Source organism: Vulpes vulpes, chromosome 12 (genome assembly GCF_048418805.1).
Source record: "Vulpes vulpes isolate BD-2025 chromosome 12, VulVul3, whole genome shotgun sequence".
NCBI lineage: Eukaryota > Metazoa > Chordata > Mammalia > Carnivora > Canidae > Vulpes > Vulpes vulpes.
Window position 1 is genome coordinate 187,628,497 of NC_132791.1, and position 27,044 is coordinate 187,655,540.

Here is a 27,044-nt window from a genome sequence, read left to right on the forward strand (position 1 = left end):
GGCGATGCTATTGTTATCTTACTACTATTTCTTATTTTATGATCTCAAGCACCTTCTTCATGTCTGTGTCCTCATCTGTAAAATGGAAATAAGTAAGATTTATAGCCCAAGTTGCTATAAAACATAATGTGATACAATTGTTTTTTGGGTATACAATTCTCATATATACTAGTATTTTTTTGTTAGAAACTACCGCATTAACTTGCATTAAAAGGGAATTTGAAAATCTCCCTAATAAAGATGATATCCTAAGGTGCCAAATGCACAATCATGTCCTAGGAGGGAAGGAAATAGTTCATAAAATAAGCTATTATCACTATTATTACCTTTACAAGGAACAGTGGGTGTTTGTGCTTATCTTATTTAAATTTCTCAACAATCTTATGAGGTATTATGTTTCCGTTGAATAGATGAAGAGGATTGAAGGCACAGTAAGTGATAGGATCAGAATTTGTACCCAGGTCTTTCATGCTGAGTCGTTTCCTCTCACCAGCATTCTTAGTATTCAGGAGAATAATGGCCCCTGAGATAGAGCTGAATGTGCAACTGAATGTGTGATCATCCTTTCTAAATGATTTGGCCTGGGAGCTGGCAACCCCACTCTGCAGGGATGGAGTTCTGGGATTTTGCGTGAAGCACCTGTTCTTTGTGGTCGTGGTGCACACAGCTACCACGAAATGGCTGGAAACGAGGCCCTGAAGTATCGGAGAACATGGGGTCTGAAGTAGGAAAGCGCATCATCACCTGGACACATTCCCAAGGCCACGTGCAGGTACGCTGGGCAATCTTCTGTTGCAGACAGGGCCACATAAGCCAAGTTGAGTTAATGGAAAAGAAAAGACCAGGTGATAGAATTTAGCCAGCTTTATTTTTCTCAAACATGACATCTCTGCCTTTTATATGTCATGGTCACTGGCACGGCCCTTGGTTAATGGATTATATCAGGAACTTCTGGTTCAGAGAAATTCCGAATCTTATCTAAGATCTTTCAGTCAGCTGGTATTCAAGAAACTCGAGTATGGCCTTCTTTTCACTCTGACATGTAAGGTCCCGGGCTCTCGCTTACGCAACCCTTGGACTTAACGTTGAAATGTTATTTATGACAGCTGGGCAATATGCTATGCCTCATAACCGTTGCCAAGATTAGCTTAGTTTTAACTTGATTGAGATGGGACCAGGGATCCCTGCTGGGTTTTTTTTTTTTCTTTTTTAAAAAAGATGATCACAGTATTGGTGTCAAATATTCAGAATAGGGTCATCCAAATTTAAGAAAATTTGAGAATAGATAGTATACTTCTACACTGTAATATTTCTGAGGCCTAGGATATGTCTATCATGTATCTAATACTAAGAGTGGCTCGGTCCTTGAAATTACTCTTGGAGGAGGATGAGATCCCAATCCCCATTTTGCAGATAGAGGAAGTTGAGGTTTCAAGAAGCTCAGTGACTTGTTTGAAGCTACTGAGCTTAATTAGAGGGAAGATAGAGTAAAAACAATAGTGTTTACTCCATGTCTGGAAAGCTTGTGATGGAGACACTCCTGGAAGTGATATAGCAATGTTTTCTTAGTCATACAACATGTTTTTGTGTGTTATCTGATAAATACTATATATACCAAGGTGTGTGTGTGTGTGTATACACACAATATATATTTCTATTTAGCAGGAAGGTTAAGGAGGTTACCTAGTTATATCTATATCAATTATTCATCTATTCTTGATTTTCCTCCAAAAGAAGAAAGGCATATTAGCCAAAATAAATAATAGCACCGTGGACAGACATGAGGAAGAGATAGTAAGGTATGGGTACTGCTATTTTGCAATTTTTCCGTTTCCATGCTTCACCTGCCCTTTATTGGTACACAGATGCTTGCATCTCTGTCTCTCTCTTTTTGATTACCCCAATAAGTTAATTAACATTCCTCGTTTCGCATACTTACAAATTTTTTTCCCCTAGTGGTGAGAACTTTTAAGATCTACTCTCTTGGCAACTTTCATATACGATGTAGTATTGTTAATTATAGTCGCCGTGCTACTTACATGGACATTACATTTCCAGAATTTATCTTTTTTTGTTCATTGAGGTATAGTTGACACACAATGTTATATTAGTTTCACGTGTATAATATAATGATTTGACAATTACGAACATTATGAAATGCTCAGTGTGATGAGTGTAGTCACCATCTGTTATCACACAGAGTTATTATGGTAGTTTTGACTGTATTCTCCATGCTGTACATTTTTATCTTTGTGACTTTTTTTTTTTTATTTTATAACTGGCAATTTATACTCTTTATCTCCTCCACGTTTTTCATTCATCTGGGCACCCTTCTCACCTTGGGCAACTGCCGGTTTGTCCTCTGTGTTTATGAATCTGTTCCTGTTTTTTGTTTCTTCTGGTATTTGTCTTTCTCTGTCTAGCTGACTTGGCAGAATACCCTTTGGGTTGATCCATGGTGGTACCAAGAGTAAGACTTCATTCTTTCTTATGGCTAAGTGTATATATACCACATCTTCTTTATCTGTTCATCTATCAATGGACATTTATGGTGACCTCCATGTCTTGACAATTGGCAGTAATGCTGCAATGCACGTAGGCACACATGTATCTTTTCAAATTAGTGTTGTCATTTTTCTTTAGGTGCATACCTGTAAGTGGAATGACTGCATCATATGTATTTCTATTTTGTTAAAATTTTTAGGAACCTCCACACTGTCTTCCATCATCGCTTCACCAGATTTACATTCCCACCAATAGTGCCTTGAGGGTCCCCTTTTCCCCACATCCTCAGAAGCTTGCATTCTTAATCTTTTATGTTTTGGAAATGTTAGATGGTAATAGCCATTTTAAACTGCCACAAGCAGTCTTTTAAAAATGTATCTCAAACCCAATTCTCTCATCTCTCACGCTAGAGCCGAGAAACACTCATATGCTTAATGGCGTCGATTTGCAAGGATGATAAATGGGCCCATCTGTCCACACCAACTGGTTCACAAAATTTAAGTGGGGAGTAAGAAAAATATAAAGGGAACGCAGGAGGCAATTGCTTCTACTTTTTGAGCTTGGCAGACATTTTCAAGAGGGAGTCCCATATCACAACGAAATCTGACCCCTGTTAACATATGATATAAATGTTATGTCCTTTATGTGAGTGGTACAGTCCCAACTCCTAAATCTCAGAGAGTTCTCAAAGTACTTTGGATGCGTTATCTCTCTTAGCCCTTACAACAAGGGTTAAGGCTTGAGGCTGCTGTGTATCGCCATCTCTAATTTACAGAGGTTTTCATACTGGAAGTCCAGAACAGTAGGTGAACTCTGGAATCTCTAATATAGATGGACTTTGGTCCTTAGGAGAGAGCAACAGCTAACATGCTTCATGTTGGCATTTTCCACATATTTTATTTCATAGGTTGTAATTCTTATTCCTCCCACACAACTTTCTGAGACTATGCGTCTGAGGCGTCTGTGTGTGTGGGGGGGTCATACCCTTTTTTTTTCTCATTTCAGCCAGGGCATGAACTCTACTTTTCAGGCCTCGGAAAAGGCTCACTCAGCAGAGGGATGGGTACCTGAGTTTGGAACCACCTGCATTTATACAATTGAATTGCATTTCACGCTCCAGGGTCAGGGTAGGGTCTCAGCCATATCCCCCCTGGGACCACCCATTGTGTGTGCCTCCCAAGCTACCCCTCTGCAACCTCCTGGCCTCCCGACAAAAGATCTTTTGAGGACAGGAAGCATCTGAAGATGAGCCTTTATAGCCTTGCATTGTCTACCCACCATAAAATAGTCCCGGAATGTTCTTTACACTCCAATCAATAGGCTGAGCCGTGGTAAGAGCTGACCAGATAGAGTTTTTAACATCCATATGATAGCAATCATCTGTGTGTGACACATGGTGGTTCAAGGAAGTCACTTATTTATTTATTTAACCCACAAACTTTGAATGAGTAGCTTCCTAGGTGACAATTTTAAGACTACACAGTGTTATGTTGGTTACATAGGGTAATCAGGTCGGTTTCCATCCCCTGAGAAGCTACAGACCTATTTGTAGTGTGTGTAAGTGTGTGTGTTGGGAAAGGGAATGGGATGTTGGTAGCTGAAACATCATGCCGTGCTATTATTTTTAGGTTCATGGACCCAACCCTAGCATATGCAGGGGGCTTCCCCACCTACCACCAAGCAGTTCTCAGACTCCTGCTGTTCGCCCACTCTTCCGGGTGTGTTTGAGAATCCACCTCAGTCTTTACACTCTTTACCTGGAGACAGATCCCACAAGTCAAAGGCTCAGTCCCACCAGGTTGCCCTCCACTCCGTTCCAGATGCCATTTGCAAGCCCAGGTTGTCACCTATGATTCTGCACTACCAGCCTCAATCTGGCAATTCCAACAAACCCCTCTAACTCAGGATGCAAACTGGGTTCAAGTTGTGACCCGCACTTCTGATCAACTAGCTATAAATCAGAGGTTCTTATCACCCCCTCGTTGGTTAGATTAATTTGCCAGAGTGGGTCACAGAAGCCAGAGAAACATTTTATTGACTAAATTACTGTTTTATTATAAGAAGATATAACTCTGCAACAGCCAGGTCACACGGGGCAAGGTATGGGGGAGGGCCACAGAGCTTCCGTGTCTTCTCCAGCTATATACGGCTCCCCCCAAATCTCCAGGTGATTGCCAGTGTGGAAGCTCCCCAAATCCAGCCTTTTTGAGTTTTTATGGAGGCTTCATAATAGAGGCCTGATTGATGAAATCACTGGCCACTGGTGGTTGAACTCAATGTTAAACCCCCTCTCTCTTCACAGAAGATTGGGGGATGGGACTGAAACTTCTAATCTTGTAATCACGTGGTGATCACCAGACTCCACTGGTGACCTGCCCCCATCCTTAGGCACTTTCCAAAATCACCTCATTAACATAACAAAATGCATCTTTATCATTCTGAACTCCTAGGAAGTTTCCAGGGCTACTGGAAACTCTGTGCCAGAGAACAGGGCAAAGACCAATATATATGTTTTGTATTATAAATCCCAGTATCACAATTGTATGATCTCTGTCTTAAAAAGTGATGCAGGAATGGGGAAAGGGCATTTCAAGCAAATCAAAAAGTAAGAAAAAATAGAGGTGCATAGGTATGAGGGGCACAGAAGACTGTGGGGGAGAAAATAACTCTGAGCTGAGTCTTGGAATTCAAGTGGTATAGATGGCAAAGTGTGGCCCAGCAGCAGCAGCAGCAGCAGCAGCAGCAGCTACTGGGAACTCACTAGAAATGCCAAGTCTTAGGTTCTACCCAGGACCTGTTGATTCAGAAAATTCTGGGAGTGGATACCAGCCATCTGTGCATTAACATGTTCTACTAGTGATGCTAATACAGGATAGCAGTTGAGAGCCCCTGGGACAGTGGATGTTCAAGAGGCAGGGAATAAATACATGCTTAGAAATTGGGTGTTGGGTTCCTCAGCTGCAAAATAATACCACCCTACTTGGCTTTTGTTAGAGTGGAGGTGGATACTGTAAACAAAGGTCCTTAATTCAGACCTCTCTAAAGGATATTTCCATAAATACTACATTGAAAAATTATTTCATATGTATCATTATAGATAGCATGCCTACCAGGTTTTATTATGCAGAGAAATACCCAAGAAAATGTGACTATAGATAAATGAGCAAATATATGTGGAGACAGACATATTTATATGTAGGCACATACATAGATTACAAAGTAATCACCCAGATGAATATCACCTCCTTCAAAGAATAAACACTTCTAAGACTACATGTTTGTCTCCTATAATTGTGTTGCCCAAAAGCCCAGATACCTACAGAGCTATTTATAGAGGTAGGTAAGAAGGTAGGTGGGTAGATAGGGAGATAAATAGGTAGGTAGATAGGTAGGTAGACAAACAGACAAATAGATAAAGAAAAGCACATATAACAAAACACTAGCTTCTGAATTTAGTTGATGGGCTATGGGTATTTTTTTGTGAGTCTTTATTTCTGTATGTTTGATGGTTTTCATAATAAAGTTTTAGAGAGAGAGAGAGAAAAAAAAAAGCCCATTGATTTCATCTTTGGAAGCTATCTCCAGAGCATCTTTCTGTGATATAAAAATCAAATTCACTGCCTCATTTTTTTTTTTTCAGAGCATTTAGGTGTTGTGTAGTGGCAAAACATCCACACAAGTCCTACAGCCCTACTACTTAGGGCTTTCAAAGGATACATCATAAACCGTTTATAAAGCAGTGATTCTCAAAATTGACTTCATGTTAAACCACCAATTTTAAAAGTTTCTGATGCTCAAATTCCACCCAGAGAGATTCTAATGTATTCAGTCTGATGTGGAATTCAAGCATTGCTTCTTTTAACCTCCCCAAGTTATTCCAAAGCATACTCAGTGTGGCAAAACATTGCTCTCAGCGCTATCCAAAGGCTATTAAAGTGCTAAAAAATAGAACGCTTCAGTTAAACACCAGGTTCTAGAGATAAATACTTCAAAATGAGTGTTAGGGAGTGCTCACTGGGAGCAGGGTTGGTCCGGCCAAGTAGAATGAGGGAGGGAAGAGAGGTCATCCTTTAGCTTTAAGACAATAGCCACTCCATGTTATGGTTCTTCCTCTACTGGATGAAACATTGAGTAGAACAAATGATAGTTCTAAAAGGAATTGTTATGTCAAGAGCTCAAAAAGGCTTTAACAAGTCCTCTTGGAGCAATAAAGTTAGATATCTAAAGGAGGAAAGGAAAATGATTGTCTAACATAGTTTTAACGTCTTTCATATGCATATATACGTAGAAACGCACTTGGCTACCCACCCCCCGCCACTTATGCACACACACAACATTGACTTATAGAATGAACATTTCCATTTATTCTTTTAAACACTACTTTTGGTTAAATCTTGGCTCTCATGTGTATTCTTTAACCTGGAAACCATTATTTTTTATATAGCTTTGATTCAAAATTCTTTGAAGCAAAGATGTAATCTATGAGTTCTTCTGGGTCAAAAATATTAGCAGCATGCTAAAAGGACACACCTCTTGATTTTAATTAATTGTGCGGCATATAACATGACATTGGTTGTACACATGCAAGCTTTGTTCCATCTATTTTTTTTTTTTTTTGTTATATCGTTATTTCCCCTCTATGTGAAGATTCTGAGCGGTATTCAGTTGAAGCATATTTTAGTACTTGTAGTGATACATTTTACCGAAGTTATTAATACTTCATCAAAAATTAGCAAGAAGATACAGCTTTGGGTAGTTTTTTACCAGTCATTCACACCTTCTGCTGAAGTATAACACTCCTGTACATTCTGTTGATAGTAAAGATGCCCAGTCATGTTTAAACCACTTCCTGTAATATGGAAAGATACAAGAAAATCGTAAAAAGAACAGAGAGATCACTTCCAAAAATATGACCACAGGGAACCATTCTAGGCAACGCTTTCGGCTATTTCGGGAGAGACATAGTTTGGGATATTACAAGTAGCAGGAGAAGAAAATGGAGTGCAGGTGAAGGAGGGGAGACAATTGTGATGTTAAGAGGCAACAGAAAAATGTCATCTCCTCCTTCCCTCCTTCCTTCCTTTTTTCCTATCTTCCTTCCTTCCTTCCCTCCTTCCTTCATTTTTATTCAAGCTTATTGAGGACATTCTTTGTCAGATATTAAATCAGGCGGTCTTAAAAGTTTGCCAGAATCATGTCTAATATTAGCCACAGGTCACATTCTTTTCATAAGTGTCTACTGAGCACCTTCTATGTCGTAGGCGTGAGAAGGTAGAGCGTATTTGAACCCACACACGATGCCTTGGAATGTTTGCTTGATTAGGTATGCTATGGATCACCCCCAATTGCAAATGCCCCCAAATGGGCATTTCAAAGGAGAAATGCAGCTTAAAATTCTGAGATCACGTATTCCCCATATCAATTCAGGAAGGATTACATACATGAAAAACGATTCCAAGAAAATACTGATGAGCTCTGCCACTAAGGATCTCCAGGAATAGGGTGTCTTGAGTGACGTAGTCCTAGGTACAGTTTACTTCCTCCCTCCTTTTTTTCATAATCCTTTCTTTCCACTGTCTTATGTTCTTGCCACTGCAAAGTATCTATTTTTAACCTCAGCCTTCAGAAGGTTAAGAGGAAAAAAGAAATATGAGACCATTTCAGGGTAATTTTGCCCGTTGGAAGAATTTTAACACCAAACTTTTAATCTTGATCCACTGAACAAATATTTAATTATAATAATAGCTAACATTTAATCTGTGGTTACTGAGTGTCACACAATTTACATGCTATATTAGTTTTCTATTGCTGTGTAAAAAATTGCCATAAACTTAGTGGCTTAAAGCACACCCTTAGATCAGCTCACAATTCTGAGGGTCAGAGGTCTGGGCAGACTCGACTGGGCTCTCCACTAGGCATTCCCAGGGGCTCAAGTCAAACCCGAGGGAACACACAAAGCTGTTGGCCAAACCCAGCTCTTTCCATGTGGCCGTAGATTTGAGGTCCCTATTTTCTTACACTGGCTTATGGCTGAAGGCTTTCCTCTGCTCCTGAAGACCTCCTGAATTCCTTCCTACGGGGAGGGGACCCTGTTCATCTTGCTGCAATAGGGTGTCAAACCCATCACATGCCTCAAACCTGCCTGATTTCTCCTGCCAGCAGTAGGAGAAAACCCTGTTTTTCAAAAAGCTCATGTGAGTAGATTAGACTCTCCTCCACACCCCCAATAATCGTTCTATTTTAAGAACAATTCATTAGTAACCTTAATTACACCTGCAAAATTCCTTCGTCACGCAAGGTAACAATCACAGGGGGTAGCACCAGAGGGTAAAAGCCGTCTAGATTACTAACGACCACGTTTGTTAACTCTAGTCTTTATCACTACGCTATTAAATTATCACTGTTCCCAGTTTTCAGAAAGATCCAAAGTCACGCAATTATTACGTACCATAGCAATGGTCTGACCCCCGGTCTTTTCAATTCTAAAACATTTTTTAGAAGCTTTTTTTCACAATTGCACCATCAACAAAACCTTTATGAACACCTTCCTATGCTGTACTGTAATCTAGGGCTAAAGAAATGAGTAATGCTTTCCCTTGCCCTCCAGGAGCCAAAAAATGAGCCAAAAAAATAAAATTATTTAATCACTTAACCAGTAATTAAATAATCCCTAATGCTTACTATGAGCCCTTCTAAGAGCTTTGCATGCATTAATGCATTAATTAATTAATTAATGCATTAATCCTCACAACAACCTTATGAAATGACGACTGTTAACATCCCCAAGATCAACGCACTTGTACCTGGCAAAGTTTAAATTCCATCACAGGTACTTGGGCTCCAGAGTTCATGTTCTTAACCACAACATATACTTCTTTTGAAGGATCCATATTTAAGTTCTATATACAGGTGCCGATCAGATCATACAAATGGATGTTCCACACACCACACTATATTTTGTTCGGGATAAAAAAAATCTGTCTTTATTTTATATTTTAATGTAAAAGGTCCTTATTCTCAATATGGACTTACGCTTAAGAATGATGAATAATTGGAACAGCTGAGACCCTAACAGCCGTGCTCACATTCTTTCATAGCTACAATCCCCTAGAGCCTGAGACTTGTTTCCCTGCCTGCCCCTTAGATAGAAATCCTAATTTTCCATAATCCCTGCCACTCTCTATTGTATCCCATATATTAAAAGGGTTTATTACCATTAAAAACCCCGCTAATGCAGTTGTTTCCTTCTAGTAGAGATTTTTTTTTTTCTGTACTTACTAGAAAGTGGGAGATCAGAAAGTGGAAATCGCCAACAGCAAACTTTAAGTCCTCCTTTGATTTTGTTAGTTGCCTGGTGACCTTAGACATTTACACTGGTGGGCAACCTTCTGTTTTACCTAAAGGCCATCCTTTAATTGGTCTAAGAAGTCTGTACCATCAAGTCACAGGACTTGAAAGAAAATATCGGAATAAGCTCCGTGATTGTAGGGTTTAGAGAGACAAAGGAGCTATTTTAGTCCTATATCCAGCCACTAGGAGGAAGAAAACTGCTCTCCCAATGTAATTGTATGTTATTATATCTCCTTTTAAACTCAACTTTACATTTTAAATGTTAAATTTCAGCTCACGAGTACTCACCTCCTCTGAGTCTGCGGTGATGTTTATCATTTGTCTCTGCAACGTTGCTTTGTGAATTAGTCAATTCCCCTACATGTCCTCCTTTATTTCTGACACTTATGTTTAATAATCTGCGCGTTGCTTTCCAGAAAGCACTTTGCCCATGAAATTTGAGTCGCATTCAGGGAAAACAGAGGTAGTAACCCAGTGGCAGAAGCAGTAGGCTTCGTGGCTGAGAAGCCCACGCATTTGTGTTGGATAAATGTCCCCCTACCTGGTTTTTGTTCAGCCCGTCCACCGATAGAAAACCTCACAGCAGCCACATCTGTATTCAGCCACAACTCTGTGAAAGGGACAGCTGGAGAACCTATTAAAAATACATTGTTACTATGAGTATTTTGTTCCTCTTTGCTATATAATAAGCTGAAAACTACAGTAGGTGAGCGTTCTACGGGGAAGACCGCTGTTCCTTTTATTGACTTTCTAGCCACACAAACTAATAGAAAATGCATTTTATATCACACAGCTGAACTCGGTCACGCTGAACTCAACAGGATGGAATATTTTCCCCACGTTTAAGTTGTAAATGGCAGGCTGGTTTACGATAAATATTGGGGACAATAAAATGTCACTTCTCTCCAGAGTTTTATTATTAAAAATACCTATGTTGCAAATAATATTTGGTATTTTTGACTATGAAGCTAACGTTCATTATAGAAAACTTGAAAATTCTTAGAAGCCAGTATCTAGAAAATGTACATTTATTTTTCATATTTGCATAAGCAAAGATCGTTGTCATTACCATTTTTTTCAATAATTGTCACTATGTAAACATAAGATTTCATGATTTACTAGCATAAACGTAGTGAATACTTTTCCTACTCGAGACATTCAAAGTTTTTTTTTTTAATTTAATAATATCCTTTCTTTAACCAAGACATCCAAAATAGCATCCCACCATGCAATAAATATTCACATTATTAGGCATATGTTTACATTCCTTATTTTACTTAGTCTTTGCAATTAAATGGTCATGAAAATTGCAAAACGATCTGTGAAAATTGTGAGAGATGTGATGTTAAGAGAAAATATAGGCACAGATGTAAATGTAGACTGTGACTCTAACTATGTCAATCTATTTTTCATGCATAGGGCAAAGGACTAAAATAGAAAATGGGCAAAAGGAGCAGTGATTGGTTGAGGTGCTAAGATTGTGAGGGATTTATTCTCACCATTTACTAATGTGATAAAAAAAAAACCCAGATAACATAAAATTTGCATTTAACAGATCAGCTGTATTAACTACGTGCCCCTTGCTATGTCACAGGTCTCCAGAAGTGTTTTTCATCTCTCAAAACCGAAAATCTATGCCCATTGAACAAAACCCCCCATCCCTGTCCAGAACTTGGCAACCAGGTCTCTGGTGGCGACGGCCTCCAGCTACCTCATAGGAGTAGAATCATGTAGTATCGAGACATTTAAAGTTTTTATTGAGTATCCTGATACACTTACTTTCTTTACACTCTCTCTTCTTTCCTGTCATTTCCCAATCCTTTATTTTGTTCCTTTTAGAAAATACTCACTGTGATTCACATTCCCTCAAAAACTCATAGTGTGCTGCTCTGTTTTGTTTCTTCAGTTGAGATTCTAGATAAAGAGCTATATGCGACTGGCTGGTCTTGCTTCTGTTGCTGTTGTTTAAATATTGATACTTATGGTCATTCCAAAGGAAAAATGATCATTCCAAAGATAAGCGTTGAACGAGGAAAATAACTGTTAACTGAACATTCCTTCTGAATTAGATTCCCATACATGTCTTTATATACTTCATCCTTTTATTTGAGGCTTTAATATTTTTCTAAATAGTCATATTGTAGTTTTTTATACCGTATTTTTAGAGTCTGTATCAAAACATTCCTGGAAAATCAGTGAGGCAGTTTTGTTAGGGTGACTACACAATTTATAGTCCAGAAATTATGAGGGAAGGGGACACTATCATTAATTACACCAGAAAAATAGACATAAATCAAAATTATCCCAAGATGGTTCATGCTGAAGAATGATCTCCTTCACACTTGCCAAAAAAAACCCTATTATGACCTTTGCTTTCTGGTGTTGCTATTTTTCAATGTAAGAATTTTTGCTGCCCCCCAGCCCATCTCCCCACTTATCCCACCACATCTACACTGAGCACGTGACACCCAAGATCCATCGTGCAGACACGACTGCAATTTCCAGGAGAGATAACAGACATGTACATTCCACAAGATTCTATAAAATAATTATTCTACTGTTGGCATTTAGGTGATTTACATTTTCTTCCTATTAGAAAATGTTTCTAAAAAAAAAAGAAAATGTTTCTTAATGAGCAGAAGAATTCACCACAAAAGTAGAAAACTCTATAGTTTCTCCCATAAAAAAAAAAAAAACTGAGATAAGATCCATATGTTAGACAGAATTATTTAAAAGCCCTGGCTTTGGCTTAAATTCACATCTTCCATTGATTTAAAGTAACTCTTTATGTCTCTTTCACTTTTAGTTATAAACATACTCTGATAGGGACCTAGAACCAGATACACAAACTTTTAGAACCAAGATTAAGATCTTGATTTCAAAGAGGCTGAGTTTCCTGAAATAGTGTTTAGAGGCTACTATTTCACACTGATGTAATTAATATATGGCCCCAGGAAAGATGAACTATAAAAAAGTCCCACCCACCACTTCCTCCCCTTAGATTTGTCATATTTTTTGTAATATGAAATAAGGGTAAAAAAGAATAAGAAATGGGTGGATATTATTATTATCATTATATACAAATGATATCATTATATAATATTATTATCATTATATATAATTTATAAAAATAATATAAATTATTACTATCATTATATACAAAAAAGATTTTATATATATCATTATATAAAAACATATCTTTATCCTTTTTAACAATAAAATTCAATGATATAATTGAATAGTCATTATTGCTCTCTTCATTCTGGATTGTTGTTTTTTTGTTCCCTACCCTATTTTGGGTGTCTTGAATTAGACTAATCCATCAGTTAGCTGGAGTAAATATTTCAATTATCTGTTGGCTTTTTATGTTTTATCAAACGTATTGATAAGGTTTTCTGAGTTTTTGAAGGGCTTAGAAGTATCTTTGTATCACTACTGTATGTGAATTGAAAATTTAGCTATGACGAGACTTGGAGTCCATAGCTTTTGCACCACAATAATCAAAATAGTCACTCCATTATATTGTGACATGTGGTAGTGCAGATGGAAAGTCTGAGGCGAGATTATTTTGACGTCTAATATTTTCTACATAGTTGATTTCAGATCATTCCTTCTACAAATTGGCAATTTTCTTTAAGAGATACACACGTTGGAGGAACCTGGGTGGCTCAGTCGATGAGGCGACCCACCTTTGGTTTTGGCTCAGGCCGTTGCCTCATAGGTGGTGGGATCTAGCCTAATTCCCTGGGCTCTGTGCTCAGAAGGAGTCTACTTGGGATTCTCTCCTGCTCCTCCCCCTACTGGTATGTGGGCACACGTGTATTCACTCTCTCTCCCAAATAAATATATAAATCTTTAGAGAGAGAGAGAGAGAGAGAGAGAGAGATACTGAATACTCTTGTTTCAGGAGTGTTACCAAACAGCCTGTGGGATCTTTCAGTCTGTCTATTTGAGTTTGCTGTAGCAAAGGAACACTCTACTCACTACCCTTCCAATAGTGAGAGTTGTTTTTTCATTTTTTAAGTATAATTGACACACGATGTTTTATTAGTTTCAGGTGTGCAACATGATAATTCCACTTCTCTGCACTTTATGTCGTATTCACCACAAGTGCAGCTGCCATGTGTGTGAGTTTAAGTAAATTTACTTTATTCTATTAATAAGTGAAATAAATTAAGAACTATTTTTTTCTGTCTTCATTTCTGATTATTATTTTCTCAATCTAAGCTAGGTCCTCAAACTTTTTCTCCATATTCCAAAGTCAATTATGTATAGAATATGTGCCACCTGTAAACATGTTAATGTAAGTAAATATAATGTTTAATTCCTTGGTGTCTTTTTAATCTGTATACCTCTCATCTAGATCTTTTTATATCTTACTGTATATTATCTTTTAATTCAAATAAGCCATGTTTTATTTATGTTTTATGGAATAAACAAAACAGACGTGGCTGAACTACATTTCTATTCCCTGCAGACCTTTTCTTAATGATTTTTTTTTCATTTCTTGAACTCTACATTCATTTTTATGCTAAACATTTATTTTCCTTTTTTACATGGAAGTAAATCTTAGATCTTAGTTATCTAGGTCTTAGTGATCTAGAATGTTTACGAAATAAAGAACTTTGATCTGTTTTTAATCATTTCATCTCACTTGCATGTTGTTGGAACATGTTGAAGATTGTTCTTAGTACTCAGAATAGAAATCTATTTATAGAATAAAGATGCCATAGATCTTGGAAAGCCAGCCTGGCTTGTTACTTATTTTCATGTATATTTTTGTTTTTGTTTTTTAATATGTCTGTCATCATCATCTTCATACTTTCTGTGGATGGTTGAACTGCAACCATTAACAACTATCTAACTTGCATCTAGAATGAAATTATACCTTGATATCCCATCAAAGAAATGTCTTTTTTTTTAATATATAATCTTTGCTGATGCTGTGATCAAGCATGATCTTTTTGTGAATTCTTTGTGTCAAGTCCCTGGCTAGTCATCTCTCCTGCTATTAGGATAAGACTGCTCTTTCAGATAACTTTTACAACATTCGAATTTTAAAAAATAGTTCCATCATTTTCCAGTTGTTTCTTCTAAAACCACCGCCACGATGGCTATCATTCTAGCTTGGTGGCAACCATATCTCTTTGAGAAACCACTTCTCAGGAGCCCTTGTCACCAAAATGGTCTCCTTTTCAGTGTCATGCACATCTCTGCCTTTTTTGGCTTGGCTCATTCAGGCAGCCACTCCTCTGACAAATGACATGCTCTCACAAGCCATTCAGAGCAGTTTGTACAATGTCCTAGCTCGTTATGATCATCTCACAGATTTCAAAGAACTGTAATGACCAAAGGAAATGCAAATATATTTTAATTTTAAATCCTAGCCTCAACTATAGTCTTCATTTGCCTGTGGCTGGGTGCTCACAGCTTTCAGAAAGTCTTCTGTTTACATCCACACTGTCCAAGACTCTCTTTCCCTGTCTCTCCTTCTCATTCTTTTCATTGATATATATTTGACATGTATATAACATGTTGATTTAATACATTTATGTTTTGCAATATGGGATTGTCATTGTAATGTTAACTAGCACTTCTATCAAGTCACACAATTGAGGATAATTTCCTAGTTGGTCTTTAATCTGATTTAATCTGAATGAAGCTGAGCTGAATATTGTTGGATGAATCAACCAATTCAGTTAGAATTGGTGATTGGGATGGAGAACAAATTCAACCGCTAATGATTTAGAGACTTAAAAAAAATCTGGTAGTGTGTATATATGTATATCTGTGAATATTTGTGCTTTCCTTCTGCTAGTTTCAAATTTCTTAAATTACTATATATTTTTTTAAATATTCTATGCTGCTCTTTTCTTTATTGGTTTTGTTCTGAGGAACTAACAGTCAAATTTGTATGTTAGCGCAGTACACTTTGGCAGGCATTCTTAAAATCTGATATTCTTGTTGGTTTTACCATCCATTCTAATGATTTGTATTCCCTACTTATGACTTTTTAAGTTAGTATGTATAGATGTGGAATTGATTGTACATATCCCTAGACATCTTCAAATAACTTACATAAAATGGGTCACAATTAAATAAATTAATATTACAAATAATTTGAAACATATTTTTATTAAAAGAATAATCTGTCCCTTAGATTCATAGATTGTTCCAAAAGGAGGATGCTTAAGAAAGGACTTAAATTATTTCTTCCAATTTCAGCATAGATCCCCATTAAATAAATCAGAAAGCTAAAGCCCAAAGAAGAGAAATACCTCCTCCATGTCTACTAACTTATAAATTGGAACACATTAATCTTCACTACTGATTTATCATTCATTTTATACCTGACATTAAAATGACTGTAGGAATTACAACAGCCAAATAAACTGCAGTATATATTATTGAAATATATGTGGTCATTAGGAGAGGACTCAATAAACCTTTATACATAAATCCAATGGAATGCTATGCAGATAAAAATAGATGCTCTAGCTAGTTACACCCTGATAATTTAAATTCAATCTATATTGTAGATTAGACATATAAGATATGAAATAGTACATTAGTCTAACCCCATTTATAAGAATCATGTGTTTTACACACACACACACACACACACACCACATAAATTCTGATATTTTTATCCTTAACATTAGTTTTTCTTTAGGGGAGTATGAAAGAGAAAATAGTTTACTCTGCTTTATTACTTAATTGCTTTTTTGGTTTTCTTCCTTTTTTTTTTTTTTTTTTTTGGTTTTCTTCCTTTTTTAGAGAATTTCAGGGATTGTCTTTCTTAGTTTTCCCTGAATCACCACCACTTGCATATGGTAGCATTTCAATATGGTTTTGCATTGAATTAATATATATATCAATTGCAAATAAAGTGCATATTTGGGAATTCTGTGTGCATATTCACTCTGTCATCCAAAGTTTATAATGAACCTCATTTTGGAAGAGAACATTAGGTTTTGAATAACAGAGTAATGTATAGTGTTTGTAAGAAGAGGTTATTTATAGGGGAAGTGTGCTTATCTCCATACTTTTGCAGTTCTTAAGGGGAAAAAAAAGAACAGAAGCAGGTGAGCTGAGTTATTTTAAGTTTTATGTCATAAACCATCCATTGGATTTACCCTGGAGATTAGCACTTGCCAATAGCCATCAGTTTAAATTAATGAGTCCGTAGAATTACTGGCTTTGTATGTAGCAGGAGAAAACTTAGTTTCCCCCTCAATGATGTCATCTTGTGCTGTAGTAATATAAGGACCAGCTTAGCCCTACGGACGATTGAAAATCATGGAAAGTATCAACTCTGCTTTCTGTGTCTGTGTGTGTTTATGCATTCATATTATTTTTATATTTAGTTATCTTCAATTTAAAGTGGTTGTAAAATGCAAGTAATGAATTGCACTGGCTGGATATTCCACAGTGATCATTTTTGTCGTTACATCAGCCTTTTCTATAATTTCCATTGCAATGCATGTTTCCCCCATATTTTATGCCAATTTTTTAATCTGTTGGACATCATAGACCTTATCATCAGAAAACATTGACAGTTATACAGAACATTCACCAAAATATCAGATAATAACATTATTTCTTCATATGTCTTTATTTTTATTGATCCTTGTCATAAAATATTATTTCAATAAAAGACTTTCCATTTTTATAGAGCTTTACATATTATAAACTATTTTCTTATGTGGCATCAAGTTTAATCCTCAGAAACTCTGTTAGCTTAATAAATCAGTACTACTGCTGAATTAATGAGGTTATAAGAGCTCAGAATATGACTCGATGAAAGTTATTCAACTCACACATCAGGAAAACTGGGGCCACAGTCTGTGCTTTTCTGTAATTAATAACCACCATCATTTATGCAGTACTTAGCACTTTACAAAGTCCTTGGCAAAGATCGATTCATTTGGTTCAAAACTACCCCATGAGGAAGGAATTATTAGTATCCCAATTTCATAGGAACTGAGGCCAAAGTACTTTGCCTTTGGTCACAGATGTAATAGTTGAAGGAGCCAGTGTTCAATCCCAGAAATCCTGCTTTCAGAGCCCACTGTGCATAAACAGTAAACTATAACCTTACACTTGTAGATTTTTCAGTATTCAATACTGATCATTGGTTAAAGCAGTAAATAAGTAAAAGCTGTGGTGGTACACTACTCTGATTATAACATCATTTAAGAAATAAACAGTTACTAAAGTGAAGCATAAATAAAGAGAAGTACAACAATCTTAAAGTGTGTATCTTGGGAATTATTCACAAAAGAAAAACACCTGTATTAATATTGCACTGAAAAAAATTAGAACATTATCATGCTCCACATCTCTCCTTACCACCCCTGGTCATCATCATCTCTCTTAAACAATAACTGTCTTTCTAACTCCTAATACCATAAATGATTTTGGCTTGATATCCATGGACTAATACAGTATTTTTTTTTTTTTTTTGGCTTTGGCTTCTTCAATGTTTTTTTTTTTATTATTATTTTATCTGTGCATATACTTGCAGAAAGCCATTCTTTGTTCATTATCCTTCTTGTATAGTGTACCAGCATGTGAATAGTCCATAATTTATTTATCTGTTCTATTGCTGATGGACATTTTGGACATTTTCAGTTTAGGACTATTATGGATGGAATAGTTCTTTTCATGTCTTATTTAATAAATATAAATCTTAGAATTCACATTATGTACATATAGAAATATATAGTGAAATCTCTATGACTATTGACTATAAAAGTAGTAACTATATTATTCTAATTATTGTTATTATTTTTAAAGCCAATAGTCTCGGAGATTTCACTGTATATTTACTCTTTCTCTCTCTCTCCAATCTTCATGCATTTGCATAGGTCCCCACTTCTGACCGAAGGATATCTATGAGTATTTCTTTCAATTCTCTGGCAATCAATTCTATGTTTTTATATGTCTGGGGATTTTTAAAAATGTTTTTCTTTATGTCTTGAAGACATTTTATCTGTATACACAATTCTAGTTTGCCAGTTATTTTCCTTCAGCACTTAAAATATAGCAACCCATTAAATGGTAGCTCTCATTATTCTATTTAGAAGCCAAATGTCAGTCCTTTTATTGCTCTACACGTCTCTCTTGCTCCCTTCCTGTATCATTTTAAGATTTCCTTTTTGTCTTTGGTGCTCAGCAGTAGACTGCTGTGATAGGGAGTGTTTCTTCTCCAGTTTATCCTGCTTGGATTCTCTGACTTTCTTGAACCTGTAAAGTAATGTCTTTAATCAATTTTATATTGGCAAATTGAATTTAAATTAAAAAAAAAATTAAAAAGGGAAAACAAAAAAATCAATTTTAAAAAATATCATGACCTTTACTTCTTTGAATAAAGCTCTTGTTAATTTTTTTTTTATACCCCCAGATGGGCCTCCTATGACATAACATCTGTTAGAGCTTTTCACTGTCATAACTGTCTTATACATTTCTGGATATTTGCTTTTCTCCTTTTGAGCTTTAGTATATGTATATTCTACTAGTTTTCTTTGTATTCACTCATCCTCTCTTCAGGTGAGCCCAGTAAGCTGTCATTGATTTTGTTGTGAGAAAATGTGCCAAAATGTTATTACCAATAACTGTTTCTTCATTTGTAAGAAAATTCAGTTTGAGTCTTTGTTTTTTAAGGACCCCAGTACTTTGATAAAATTCTCCATCTTATTTCTTCCTTGTCTTTAATATATTAATCAATCACCTTTTAAAGTTCATGTGACAAGTTCATTATCTGGATCACCTAGCCATCCATCTTTTGGTTGTTGTTGTTGTTGTTGTTGCTAAATTATGGTCCTGTTTTCTTAAGCCTTGTAAATTCTGATTGAATGCCAGACATTATGTTTAAAATGTTGTACAGGATTTGAATATCATCTTTCTACACAGAGGATTTTATTATCCTTGACTATTCTCTGGCAAGTAGTAAACAGGAAAATTAATATAGTCTAATGAGGGACTTAGCAGACTTACAGCAGTAATTCAAACTTATAAAGAAAACATGTCTGTCAACCACTGGTTCGTTCCTACTCCCAGCACATTTATCTGGATCTTCCTTCACTGACAGAACTTGAGCTCCAATGATTGTCCTAGCACCCTGAGATCAACCAAAAGCCCCACTGCATACCTCAGCCCTTCTTGGCTTGGTCTCTGTTCCTGCTCCTCAGTGTAGCTAAAGAATAATCAAATGTCTCCAGGTGGAACCTGAGACAGAATGAATGACAACAAGGCAACTGTTGACTCCAAGAGTCTCCCTTCTCTCCTAGATGTTCCCCTCTCCAATTGTGGGTGTCCCCAGCGTCTTTATACAGTTTTTTTAACGTGGTCTTTCAAATATTACCAGTAAAAGTGTTGATCTTACCACGTATTCCTGGTAAGAAGAAGATAAGGAAGCCTATGGTATTGCTTTTCCTTTCTTTTGTATTGAAATGTAATTGACATAACGTTATATTAGTTTCAAGTGTACAACGTAATGATTCAATATTTGCTCAAAACGATCACAGTAAGTTTAGTTAATATGTTTCATACGGTATAGCTTTAATTGCAAAGCTTGTGCAATTCTTATATTTTATTTCATGTGATAAATGAAATATCTATAATGTATGCAAAGGGTTGTCTTCATAGTTTGTGTTTCTATCATTTTCCATACAAAAGTAAGTTTCAGACAACCGTATTTGGCTATGTCAAAGTTGTGATCTGTGAACGAGTGGATGGAGGAAAAACAAAAAAAAGACCTATTAAGTTCTAAAGGAGGGCTGAATTGGGGATTTTTGAACGTAACTCCTAACTTTAGTTAAGCTCTAAGACACTGCCACTCTGTGGTAACTGTGAGACATAGCAGCATCCTCTAGATATCTAGAGACCAGGATGCCCCAGCAAGTTGCTTCTTAATTCCCTTCCTCTGTTGTTCAGGATAGTAAAATTTCCCCACTCGGTGAGCAGTGTAACTCCTTTATACTCACTTCCCTCCCAATCCAGTGTTCCAAGTCTGGAGTCTAGCCATTGGGTCTTCTTCTTTGCAGAAACTTGAGCGATAGTGGAGTGTGAAGGTGCCTGAGTCACATGAGCCCGCATTTAGACTCCGGCATCTGTGAGTGGTATGGTCTTAGGCTCATTACTTTCTCTCTCTCTCTCATCAGTGTTGTCATATAAAATAAGAATTTTAGCAGGCATGTCCCCTCTGTAAAAATCTGTTGAACTGTGCACTTCACAATATGCTAGATTGTAGAGGTTAATTTTCCAAAACAGATTAATAATACATATGTAAATAGGTCTCTTAAAGGATTGGTCTCTGCGTTTAGATGTATAATGTTACTTTCTCAGTGGGGTCTACACTGACTTTCCTTTACAAAATCCTAATCTTCCCTCCCTACTATTATCCATACATATCCATAAATCCATCTCTTTTATACTGTTCAGATTTCTGGGTTTTTTTCTATAGCACTTAGCATTGACTAGAATGTATAATTGACATAATGTACATCTTCTAATATCACTTTGTGGACTGTATCTTCACCAAAGCATGATTTTTGGGGGGTTGGTTTCCTGATTTACAAGGGCCTAAAACAGTGTCTTGCACATGGCAAGTGCTCAAAAGTATTTGTTGAATGCGTGAATAGGAACTGAACATAGTTATTGGCACCTAATGATGACTCATGTTTAAAGAAGTTTTGTTATGCTCAGGGCTTCTGATGGAGGCTTTTGTTCTCAGATTTTTAAATATAGCTTGTGGATGAGAAAGGTGCTGATAAGCATGTGCCATGGCTTCAGATATGGCTAGGAAGGGACAGGTAAAACTTGTGAATTGTACACTTCAAAAGGGTAAATTTTATCGTTTGTAAATTGTATCTTAACAAAACGGCTATTTTTTAAGTAGAGATTTCCCTCTTCAGAGGGAGAAACATGATTAGCTCCTGGTTCTGACACTGACTCCCTTTTTGACCTCAGATAGGCCAGTTTTCTCTAGTTCTTAATCTTCTATATACAAATCGAGTATGTCCATTAACTGAAATTCTAAAATCACCTCCAGTTCTTACATTCTGCGTTTTAAAGAATGCAGACTTCAGCAGAGATGAAGAGAAAAGAAGGTAACGGGAGCATCGTATGTACCATCATTGTATGGCTCTGCAACCTGACGCACGCACAATTCAGAAGGCATGGAGTTTAGAGGCTGAGCCCTGTTGGCATCACTTACGCGTGTGTATAGACGTGCAAGTGTGTGTTTTCACGCGCGCATATAAACATTATCTAATTTTCTTGGACAGGAAATAAGACAATGAGTACCAGTTTCTTGGTTTCCAAAAGACTTCCCCAGAAGCTGTTTCCCCAGCCCCCACAAGTAGACGACAGATCACAGAGGCACTGATTCCTCTGCCTGCTTACCGGAGTGTACCTTGGGGGCCATCTGGTATCTCAACGCTTCACAAAATTAGCTTGGTTTAATTTGAGTGAGTTAGAGAACTCTGTTGTCACAATGAGAAAATGTTCCTATTACCTAATTAACTGGGCTTATTAGGAGAGTGGTAGCTACTGAAGTCCACTGAACACCCAGCCATATGGGCATATGAAGTGTGGATCAAACAGGTCTTTTTGTAATTACGTTAATAGTTACTCTTTTAGCTTTCCCTCATTTTCATCTAAGCCCAGTGCAAAACACATTTCCTGGATTTTTAACAGAGTGTCAAATAATAGGCCCTGTAAATGGATTTGAGTTATCAGGGCCACCATTTACTGGACACATGTCTGCTGCCCGGTGACTAACCCCTTTGCCACTTCCCAGAATGTCCTTCTATATGCCTCGTCTGAGACACCGCAGGTCATCTGCTCTATTGCTGTGGCCTTTTCTCTGCCATATGGCTATGCTGCACCCAATTCCTCGTGGTAATATGCTCCTTTGATATACCTTCAGCACAAGAACCTTCTAAATAGGAAGGTACAGCATGTATAATTTCCTCATTAAATCAAGAGACAAGGTCATTCTGTGTTAAATGGAATAGGAGACACATTCCCACATGTTATGTACTGGCAGGGAAATATGATGCACTGACCTTTCAAAATCATCCAAAGGTCACTTCTTTAGCCCTCTTGAGTGAAAGAATAAATGGGTGAATCTTAAATTTTAGGTTGACATAGATTAAGGGACATGATACTTATTCAGGTTCCCATAGTATAAGGGAAAAAAAGGGCATCAAAGGAGGCACTGACCCTTGATTTTGCACACAAAGAGGTAACCCTTCCCTGATAGCAAGTCCCACAACACCCACTATAGACAAAAAAGTATTTAATAACATGATCACGTATTTCCCTCTTAGTAGGTAGTGTACAAAATGGTATGCATACTCTCAGAATCCTGGAAGTCAATCATGTACTTTTTCCTGCATTTAAAAGTGAGAAAACCAAGTTTTGCAGAGAGCAAGGAATTGATCTCAAGTCAGACACACTTTGGTGTCTTTTAAGGGCTGTCAGGCTCCTGCAATGTAAGAATCAACTCTATGACTGGCGAACAGTAGAGATTCAATGAATCTTTTTTGTTTTTTTCAATGAGTGTCGTTGCAACCCTTTTTACATAGGTTGATTGTTTATTCAGAGTGTTGACTTAACAAATAAATGTCTGATGAAGTCTGAGGAAGGGAAATCCTAATAGCTGAAAAGAAGATGAACTTATAATATAGATTTGTAATTAGAAAACAAATCTTCCTGCCCAATGCGTACATGAATGAGCTGTCAGTAAACTGAAAGGAGCACAGAAAACAAGTATTTACAGTCCCTTGGGGTTACTGCTATACACAAAAGGGAGAGACATGGATTGATCCTTATCTGTTAATTCAGATCCAAATACACTCTTTCCTGAAATATCCAAAAATTGGGGAGAGTGAGGAAATAAGCTCTGACTCTACTTGCAATATGTAAAACACATCTGCACATCTTCAGAAACCAGGATCCAAAATGAGATAAAAAAAAATAAAGTTCATATTTTCAATTTGAAAATCACAATATTAAAAGCAAACTCTATATGCATGAGTCTATCTTGACCTGGGGAGTCCTCCCTCGCTCTTCTTCCATCCTGATACCCAACTGGAACCAATAAATATCCCAAATCTGGTTTTATACTGAAGCTCCTTCAGTTGGAGCAGTTGTACTGAGACCATTCAGTATCAGCCATCCGTCAGGTTCTATCTTCAGTCAACTGCCTATGTGACTGGAGTCTTCTTTGCCATTTGTGGTTGGCACATATTCCAAAGACAGGAGCCATTGAGTGTAAGAAAATATTTAGGACCATGCTTACAGTTTGGGTCACTGAGTCATCTTATTTGTTGAGTTGCATCACTTAATATTCCTCTTAAGAAGAGAAAATCTACATTTTTGAAAATGAAATACACTGACTTACCTATTAGTACTTTTGTCTTAAATAAATGTTCATTAGAAGACTCTGAAAAGGAGGGGCACCTGGGTGGTTCAGTTGGTGAAGTGTCTGCCTTCGGCTCAGGTCATGATCTCAGAGCCCTGGGATCGAGCCTCATTTCAGGTTCCCTGCTCGGTTGTAAGTCTTCTTGTCTCCCTTTCTTTTTGCTTGTCCTCCCACTCATGCTCTCTGTCTCTCTATCAAATAAATAGATAAAATCTTAAAAAAAAAAAAAAAAGGAGACTCTGAAAATGAGAGATGAGAGACCTGCTGGATATACAGATGGATCCTAAATGGAAACATTACTGCTTCTTCTTACAATCAGGATAGCCATGTGTGTATTTCTCTAGTCTAGGGGTCCCTGTCTATAGAATTGTACATTTATTACATTTTTAAACAGATGATTGTAAAAAAAAAAAGTCTTGAGGGATAATCTTAGTTTATTTTTTACTAATGTCCATAAAGGACATGGTTTAGTGACTGCCAGCGTTATTCGAAACTATAATTTTCCTCCCGAGATGGTGTTCCTGGATTACTCTTCTATAATCCCAAGTCATTCCACATAGAGAATTTCTCACACTTTGCCATAATTATTTGCTTAAGGATATGTCTCTTGGGGAGTTTCTTAGCGTCAACGACTATGTCAGATTCACCTCTGAATCTTCAGTTCCTGCGACTGATGGACCTTGAGATATGTTGAATGATTAGGTAGGTTTTAATGAGTTATCACATCTTGAAATTTAGTTGACATACATAGAAAATCACCTAGCGCTTGGTTTAGAAAAAGAAATGACTCACAAGAAGATGTAAATTCAGTTAACAAAGTAAGCTTTCATTTGTTTATACCCATATTTCAACAAAACTATCATCTGTTCAGCCAATAGTCAAGTATACCTCTTCTCAAAACTCTGACTTATTTAAGAATGCGATGCCTCATTGCACACCAATTTGATATGGCCCATACCCTTCAAGATACAGGAAGGAAGGGCAATGCTATTATATTTATTTTAAATTATGTATACTTATTTTGGGACTAGCTAAATTTAGATGGTTCAGACTCTGCAATGTGTACAAAGAGATATACTGTAAAAGTCACCTATCCACATCTGTCTCCTGCCACTCAAGGCTTGCTCCATGGAAAGCAGTGTTACCAATATATTTTGTATATTTATAGAGGTAATCTGGGCAAATAAAAGCAAATATATATATAGATTTCATATGGTTTACTCATTTTCTATTGCTGCTGTAACAAATAAAAACAAGGTCAAAACAGCATCTGCTTATTACCCTACAGCTCCTTAGGTCTAGGTTTGACACGGGGCAGGGGGTGGGGGCACACTAAGCTAAAATGAAGGTGTCTGCAGGGCTGTGCTCCTTTCTCAAGGCTCTGGGAAGCCTCCATTTCATTGCCTTTTCGGGTTTTTAGAGAGCGTCCACATCCCTAGATTTGTGGCCTCCTATCATCTTCAAAGCTGGCAATGCTGGTTGAGTCTTTCTCGTGCTGCCATTCTACAGCCGGTTCTACAGCCAAGGAAGATCCTCCTTTTACGGATTTATAGGATTTGATTGGGCACAGAGAGATAATCCAAGATAATCTCTGCATCTCAAGGCCGTTAATCTTATCACATCTGAAAGTTTCTTTCACTATGTAAAGTAGCAAATGCACCAGTTTCAGGTATGATTAGAGCATGGACACCTTTGGGAACTGTGCTTAGCACAATGTTTCACGTACACGCACAGAAACACGGCGTTTTCCTCATGGAACAACGCACTATGATGCTATTCTGACCTTTGTTTTTGTTATATAGTTTTGGATAGTTTGGATATTTTTCCATACTTCTATATAAAAATTTCTCATTCTTTTCACAGCTGCATATTTTTTTTTAAACTAAATGAATGTACCGTAATTTATTTCACTAGCAACATTTGAATCGCTGTATATTTTAAAGCTCATGTGTCTTTAGGTGGCCTTCCTGGCTAGACAGTCACATTTGTGCAATGATTATTCCACTTACTGCCGTCAGTTAATAGAAATATCATCCTGGTAAATGCCTAGATTTTGTTATTAGTTATCAATTCCCTTCTTAAGTTCTGATGCCGTGTGATTTAACCACTTGAAACGATACCACCTATTTTTTCCTATTTTGAGTATTCGCTGCTTTTCATGTTGGGTTCTTTTTACCCCCAGAAACCATCTTACTGGGTTTGAGGAAGTGTGGTGAGCGTACCATCATCTTCCTTTTTCCTTTCTCTTCTCATTCTGGTTCCACTGGTCCTGGCACCCTCTACAGGTCACCGACTTTATCGTTTTCCTCTTTTCTTGCGGGCCATGGGGGAGGCCGTTGTTTTTTCTACATCACTTCCTTCCTCAATAGCAGGCATCGCTGCACTACATACATGTGACTGTCTGGTGTACTGAGATCAAGGCTGCTGATCAGTACCCACCAATGCTATGATTGATTTCTTATCAATTAGCTTTACATAATTTTCCTTTGTCAAAATGTGAAACTATATGGGAGCACAAAACAAATCCTTCCTATCATTGTGTAAAGAAGTTTGGTCATTAGTCACCAAATTTAATCGCCCGACGAATTGTTATCCTGTGGAATTCATAGACATTTTCCAAGATACTATTTTTTCAAGGTTTCTTGATCTGTGCTAGATTTGACCTTTGATTATTATTTATGAGATTTATCTTTTCTACTGTTGTAGGATTTTTTTTTCTTCTCTGTCATTTGTTCTCTGTATGAGACTGTTTAAA